Genomic DNA, 7,886 nt, shown 5'->3' on the forward strand with positions numbered 1-7,886 from the left:
CTGTGTAGTGCACTGCATGCATATGACAACTAGAGAGGTGGGGCTGGAGCACTCTAGGAGGGCTGACCTATGTAGATCTGTCTAAGCTGGGACCTGAGGGTAGGTGACCATCAGCTGGTGGAGAGGACACTAGACAAGGACATCAGAGTCTTGGTTTCCCACGCCACACCCTAGTGCTAGCTCTTTTTCTGCAAGGCCATGTAAATGCTCGGTGAGTCAGACAACAGAATGAGGAGTGTTTCCCTGGGGCCCCTTTTGTCCTTAATCACGCAGGTAGAGCCTCAGATGACACAGAGACAGGCAGAAAGAACCCTGGTCAGCATCACTCAAGAAGAAGAGTCAGAGCTTGGCCTCTGGACCGGGCTTTCCCTCCACAACCCTTCCTCCTGGCACAGGAATAACCGTTATGCATGGAACCATAAACCTAGACATGGGTATGGCTCACTTGTCTGGCACCTGGCATAGCCTTCACATACCTTAAATTATTCTTGGGGGCCCTGGCCACCACTACCAATTCCCTAGAGACACCTTCTCCTGCATTTCATTGATCAACTATTAATCCATGATCCATTCATGTATCTATGTACACATTCATTCGCCATCCATCAGTCAATCCTCTAGCTATCCCTATTTATTTATCCATCAACTTAACTATCATTCATGCATCCTCCATTTTCTCCCCATTCACTCACTTATCCATCCTCGATCAGTTTATCTATCCATTCATCAATCTATCCTTCAACCATCTCCTACTACCCACTTACTTGATACTCTACCTAGCAGTCCATTCATCCATTCTATATACATGCACTTATCCTCCCATCCCTCCATCCCTCCACCCATCTATCCATTCTCTTACTCATCTGTCCACCTATTGACTCACTCACCTGTCCTTTACCCACCTATCAAACTATCCATTTGCCCGCCCATCCATCTTCTATCCATCCACTTATCCTCCTAAGGATCTGTGTATCCATCTTTCCAGTAATCTACTCACCCTTCCACCCATTCATTTATCCACCCATCTTCTATATGCCCATCTGGCCATCTGGCCATTCATCCATCTGTTTGTCTGTCTGTCCACCCATGCCATAAGTATGATTTGCAGAGTATCATCCATGCTCGTGTCTCCATGCTGGACACACGGGAATGCAGGTGCACACAAGGCACAAAGAGTTCAGATTTTCAGGACATTCAGTAAAGACCACAAAGTGAATTCCGGGACATCAAGTATGAATAAGACAAATAGGTGGAGTGATGGAGACTGTGCTGGCTTGAGTGGTCCAGGAAGAGCCAATGGGCCATATTTTGTTAGCAGTGAAGAGAGACTTGGGATGAGTTCAGTTGTAAGATAAGTAATGTGATGCCTCCCTTAGTCATAACTCTGGGACGGGTGATTACATTGAGTACTTGCCAGTTTCTCAACTGCACCCCAACCCCAGGATCAGGTCTTGATGATCCCTATGATACTTCCAAAACCTTTGGGTGAATTTTTACCCCACCCTTAAGCCCCTCCCCTATGACTCAGTGCAGACTTGTCCTCAGAGGAGTCTCAATGAGGTCTCAGCCTATCCCAGGGAAGAGCTACTAGGTGTGCAACATCTCTGCCCTCCAGGCCTTTGTCTTTAGCCTATGACCTCCACTGATGTGATCTGTGGTTGGAGACTAGAAGTTACTCTGTAAGAGAAAGCTGAGATTACCAAGGAGTCAAAGTTGGCAAGACTGAGGGTGGCAGCTTAGGGGCCTGTGATACATGAGTAACTTGGGGGATAGGAGAGGACTTGGGGAAAACAACTCCAGTCCTACCCTAGAGGGAAAGGGATGCCTCACCACACTGCTGCCCTATTGACCTGTCTGTCAAGTGGTACCCTTGGAGCAGGTGACTGTCCTCACATGGCTGGGGCGGGAGGCTGGGCTCTGCACCTTCATCCTCAGGTGGTTGAGGCTGGATCAGGAGACTCAGCCAGGTGCCCTCAAGGATCCCACTTTGGCACTGGATCCAGGGCAAGGGTGTGTTGTTTGTGAGGAGTTTGCATGGTGCTGTAGTCTTCTCTGGGTGTGGGGATGGCCTCAGGACAAAGAGGATGGTCCTAAGCTGCCCTGACAAGGAGCTCTTAAGAAGCATGCTGTCTGTACCCAGAGTTACATAAGAGGGAGGAATGGGCAGGTCCTTGGAGTGCAGAGATACCAGTGCCCAGAGTAGAGGATGCATCAAGTAAGAGACCAGGTCAGGTGGCCAACTGGGCAGATGGAAAGGATTAGACTCCCCACTGGCTGTCACACTGGGCTTAATCCCAGGCCTAGCCTTCCATTTCTGGCTGCACTAAGACCAACCTTAGCCCTGGAGAGTTCTAGTTGCTTCTTCCCCACCTTAGCCTCAGTCAAGCGCCTGGGGAGCCAGTGCCTCAGTGGTCTCCATGTGCACCAACCTCTTCTATCTATACCCTCTGCTCCTCAGACCCTGGAGCTCCTAAGCCGCTGTCTTTACCTCTGAACCAACTCCATGACTCCCAAGCTTACAGGCTATGGCCATGTCCCCAGCCCCATCATCTTCAACTCACTTCTTTCCTAGAGCCAAGGCCGTGACCTTAGACATTGCTGAATGGAGTCCTTCTGCTGACATAGTGCTCTTAGGATCAAGCCCAGTCTCCCTACTTTATCCTCTCAGCCTACCGTCCATCCATTCACTCATCCACCTATCCTTTACCCATCATCCATTCTCCATTCACCCACATATCCTCTATGGATCTATGTATCCATTTGCCCAGTCATTTACTCACCCTTCCATCCATTAATTCATCCACTTGTCTGTCCACCTACTTCTATCCATCTAGACCTGGCCCACTGACTCTTCTTGGACCACTCAATCCAGCACAGCCCCCATCACCTGCTGTCCTCACCTATTTGTCTTCATGGGTCTCGTTCATATTTGATGTCTTGAAATTCACTTTGATGTCTTTACTGAATGGTGTCCTACCTAGGGTGGCCACTCCATTTTCCACTGCCCCCTTTCCAGGGCTCTACACTCTTAGCTCCGGCAGGTCCCTCAAGCCACCTCCAAGCTTAGCATGTGCTATGCCACTGTGGGTCAGGAGTGGGACTTTCCCACAGCAGTCAGCGTTACTCTCTGCCTGCAGGCCTCCTCCTCCTCCTGCTCTGGCAGCACGGACTTGCAGCTTTGCTGGCAGTTAGCATCTCTTGCCACAGGGCAGGGTGAGTCTATTCTCATTAAGGGATCCAAATGTAGCAGGAGGCCTATTTTCAGGAGGCTCCCTGAGTGTGCTGACTGCAGATGTGTGGGTGCCCTGAGGAGTGGAGAGAGCTCAGGCTGCCTCCATCTACTTCCCCTGTAAAGGTTAGTTAGTTAGTTCGTTCTGTGTACAACCACTTCCTCTTCTGAGACCAAGAAGAGTTCTTAGCTTGGTGACAACCTGTCCCCCTGCCCTGCCCGACTTTTGAAAATAGAACCCTGGGAGGAGAGGCTTGCAACCACACAATGGGGACTGGATGTCCTGAAGGGTGAGGCCCATCTGGTTTGACTATGGGAAAGTTAGTCAGACAGGAGAGGGTTTCATGTTCTTGGATGGCTGCCTCACAACTCTAGACCCTAGTCTCCAGAGAAGTAGGCTGGCCACTCAGGGAAGGCATACCTAAGAGATGCAGGGGCTGAAGTTTATCCAGGTTTCAAGGGGTTTTGCTTAGCACCCTCAGCTCACTCCGTACTCTCAGCCCTCCCCACCTTTCTTGCCCTCCGCAGCTGTAGGTGTGTGATAAGGTGAGAGCCCTCTCCACTGTCCTAGCTCGCTGCTCCCAAGACTTAGGAACCAGTACTCCAAGACACTGTCCAATGCATGGTTCTGACTTGGGCAGTCTTTGAGGGCATGTGAAGCAGGGCACTTGAGTCTGGACACTAAGGGACTGAGGCGCTGTGAGGTTAGGAGGTGTCTTCTGGAAACTCACATGGGGAAGTAGCAAGGAGGGAACAACAGGGTGTGTCCCAGCTCCATGGCTTAGGCTGCAGCAGGCAAGGGGAGGGACGCTGAGTGGAGGGCCAAGTACCATTCTCCCAGGAGAGGAAATCACCATCTGGGAAGGCTCTGTGCCAGGCCCAGGCAGTGGAAATCATCCCCGCTAGGCAGAGAGGACACCCACTATCACTTACCTGGATGTTTGTCCTTGTCGTCTGGGAATATGAGGGACAAATTTTTGCACTAGGCAAATACTGTACCTCTAAGTTCTATCTCCAGCTTCAGGTGTAAAGGGTAAAGAATTAGGGAACAGTAATTAGGACAAGAAACAGAAGAGCAGGGCAGAAACCTGGGGCTGGATAGGTAAGCTGACAAGGCAGGCAGCTCTCACGGGCCTGCAGACAGGGAAAACTCAGGGGTGTAAGCTCCAAACCTGAGCAGGCTCCTAGGCTGTCCCACATGAGGCAGAGCAGGCTCCCCAGGTCTGGAGCACTGGGCAGGTCTGATCATGTTAAATGTCAACTCGAAATAATGTACACTCACTTGGGAGGTGAGTCTCTGGCCCTATCCATGGAGGATTGTCCTGATTGTATTGTCTGAGGTGAGAAGACCCACCATGGCTGGGATCCTGAACTGTGTAAGTGGAGATAAGAAACTGACTAGGTAGGGGCTGGGAGAAGGCTCAGGAGTTAAGAGCACTGGCTGCTCTTCCAGAGGAGCCTTACGTGAATTCCAGCACACACACAGGAGCTCACAGCCATCTGTTACTCCAGTTCCAAGTGTCCCGACGCTCTTTTCTGACCTTCCTGGGTACCAGGCATATATGCAGTATGCAGATAGGCATGCAGAGAAAAACACTAATATATGCATAAAAGAAATTACTTTAAAAGGGAACTGGGCAGCAAGCATGTGTTTCTGGCCTGTGGATGCAGTGCCACCAGATGCTTCAGGTTCTGGCTGCCTTGACCATTTTACCATGATGAAGTGGACCTCGAAGGGCAAGCCAAAATACACGTTTCCTCCAGCTGCTCTTGTCAGCGTATTTTATAACAGTCATAGGGAAAGACAGCAGGGGTAGGCAATAAACCTCTCCAGACTTGAGGGGCTCTGGCTTTGCCCCTCAAGGAGAACCCCCAAGGAGACTTGGCTTTGGGTGACCTCAGAGTACTGGTTCAGAAAGCTTAGGGTTCGCCATGTCACCAACCAAAAGTATGGACTCTTGGGGACCCGGAGGCACAGTGACTCATGTAAGCATCTCACCATTAGCAGCACCAGGGACATTGTAGCTCAGAAGAGCTCTCAGGGGACCCTTGTAAGTTGGTGTGGTAGAAGTCCGTTTCTTCTATGTTGACCAACAGGACCCAGTACAGACACAGGAGGCCCAAGTCCAAGACAGAGGCACCACTCCTGCACCTGGGCTTAATCGTGCATTAATTAAGAATCCCACCTGGCCCTGTCTCATGTCCACCTGCCTGGCTCTGAGGATGAGGTTGACCAAGAATCAGAAATGCCCAAGAGACAACACCTTGGACCAAGCAGACTTGCATGTTTATTCTTCTCCCAGGACGGCATCGGGGGAGGGCTGGCAGATGGTGCTACCCCAGGACAGCATTGGGGGAGGGCTGGCAAGACGGTGCTACCAGGGAGACGAGGCAGGTTTCCCCATGCCCAGGGAGGATGGGTACCCATTCCAACGCCTGCCATCAAGCCCAAGGTGATCTGTCTTACCCCTACACACAAACACACACAATGGGGAGCTAGGGGAATCTTTTTAAAAGCTGATGTTCGGTTAGACAGTGCCAAAACCTTACAATCGGGTCGTATGCCAGGGTCATTTCATGCATAGAAGAGGCCCAGGGATCCAGGTGGCCATATATAAACAACATCCTTTCAGGCAAGGAGAGGGTAGTATGGGGGAGCCATCAGCTCTTCCTACTGAAGGTAGCTAGGCACTCTCAAGACTCAATAAGAGTCTGAGGTCTCATAGAGATGAGGGTCTTGGGGAGGTGTGTCCTTGTGCCCTGTTGGAAGATTTCCTGAGGAAGGAGAGCTGGGCTCTGGGACAAGAGCCTTTAGGACAGGTGTTGTTACTTCCTTTCTGTGAGAAGGGAAGACCGAATGTGTCTTGGGGTTAATGGCGAGAAAGAGGAACAGCCTGGGCTGGGGTAGGATGCTGCCGGGGCTGCAGACAGATCCCCGATGATACAGAAAGGCCACCCAGGCCCTCACCAGGCAGCTCGAAGCAGTGCCCACAGTAGGCTGATAGAGGCACTGGCCCATATAGCCCCAAGGCTGCCGGTCAGACCTGAGGCAGCACTGCGGTTGCACTGGCTGCCCTGACAGCAGGAGACAGAGAGGGCACGGCCATCTGAAGACACGGTGCTGTTGGGGCAGGTTGGGGCGCAGGACTTCATGACCAGGATGCCACCAGGGTTGGCTGTGGAAACAGGAGGAATGACCATGGGTATTGTCCCCGTAGTACCCACAGCTGTTGCCACCCAGCCAGCTCTCAGGAACCCTGAAGCCTGGGGGACAACATGCTTGAAGTAATTCGTGGGTCTCTGAGTGTTTGAGGTGGCAGCTTAGAGGTGTCCCAAAGAGCCTCGTAAATGGGTGTCCTTCCTCAATGCCTGTGGAGACATGTCCTTTTTTTCCCATGATGATTGGCCTTTGTGACATCTGAGGCCAAGGACTGAATTAAAGACTCCTCTCTCAGCCTCTAGGTTCCTCGGTTTCCTCTATTTTCCCTTTCCCGGAAGCTAATTTTCCTCTCCTCTCCTCTCCTTTCTCCACTTGGAGAAATTCTCATCTCCTCTGGGATTCAGATACCACAAGAGAGATTTGGGCTCCACTTAGCTCTCACACCTCTTGGGTCTGGGATGTCCTAGACAGGCTGAGTGACCATAAAGTGCCATGGCCTACACAGGGGCCTCTAGGTCTCACAATCTTGAGGAAAACAAAGGTTGGGCTTACAAGGGTCCCTGGAAAAGGATAGGTTGGCCCAGTTTGGGAGTGTCTCGGGAAGAATCACTATGCAAGACTTACTCTGTTTCTACATGAACATGGTGGGGATGGCCTTTTTGTATACACACACACAATGGGGACAAGAGGACTCCTGAAAACACATGACCCTAGGCAAAATAAGCGCTTTCCCTTAATCTGCACTGTTCAGAGTTTCTGGGAGTTGTGACCCTAGCCCTGTGTGCAGGAGCCTGTAGCCTGGAGTTGGCCCAGACACTGTGTGATGGGGGTGAGAGAACAGGATGCTGCTATGCCTCAGTTTCCCCACCTAGAAAACAAAGAACAAAGGTGGAGCCTCTCTTTGCCTTCTCCCTTCTTCAGGAAGATGAGACATTTGTGGATAATTTGAGGTTACGCTGGTAGAAGGAGAGTAGGGGGAACATGTTAATCATTAGTTGACAGTCAGTGACCGAGCTCAGTGCCCCCTCTGAATAGTCTTCTTCTGGCCTTGGCCACACCGGGAGCTGAGAGTCAGAGTGGCTTGCAGCAGCTGCTCCTAGATGAAAGAGGAACCAAGGCCAAGGTAGGTGTTGCAGGTGCTTCCAGGCCCAGGAAGCACTCACTGTCAGGACACACAGCCTCCTCCTGGGGCAAAGGGGATGCTAGAATTCATATCTTGTAGTAAATGCCCAATCCTAAAGTAGGGGTCTTTGCCATCTCAGATAAATCAGAAGAGAAGTAACCTCCGTGGCTGTGTATGAAAAACTGCTAGGAGTTATGGACACTTGGGGCACCCTTACTTGCTCAGTGTTTAGAGAGAGAAGGCCTTGGTAATTCATCTATCCCTTCTCCCCTGAAACCCAGCAGCCAGAGGGGTCCCCTAACCCATGGAACTAACACACAGCACCTGCAGCGGACCACTAACATCATTGCACCCCTTTTCCTCCTCACCTTGGG

Source organism: Rattus rattus, chromosome 1 (assembly GCF_011064425.1).
Source record: "Rattus rattus isolate New Zealand chromosome 1, Rrattus_CSIRO_v1, whole genome shotgun sequence".
NCBI classification, from domain to species: domain Eukaryota; kingdom Metazoa; phylum Chordata; class Mammalia; order Rodentia; family Muridae; genus Rattus; species Rattus rattus.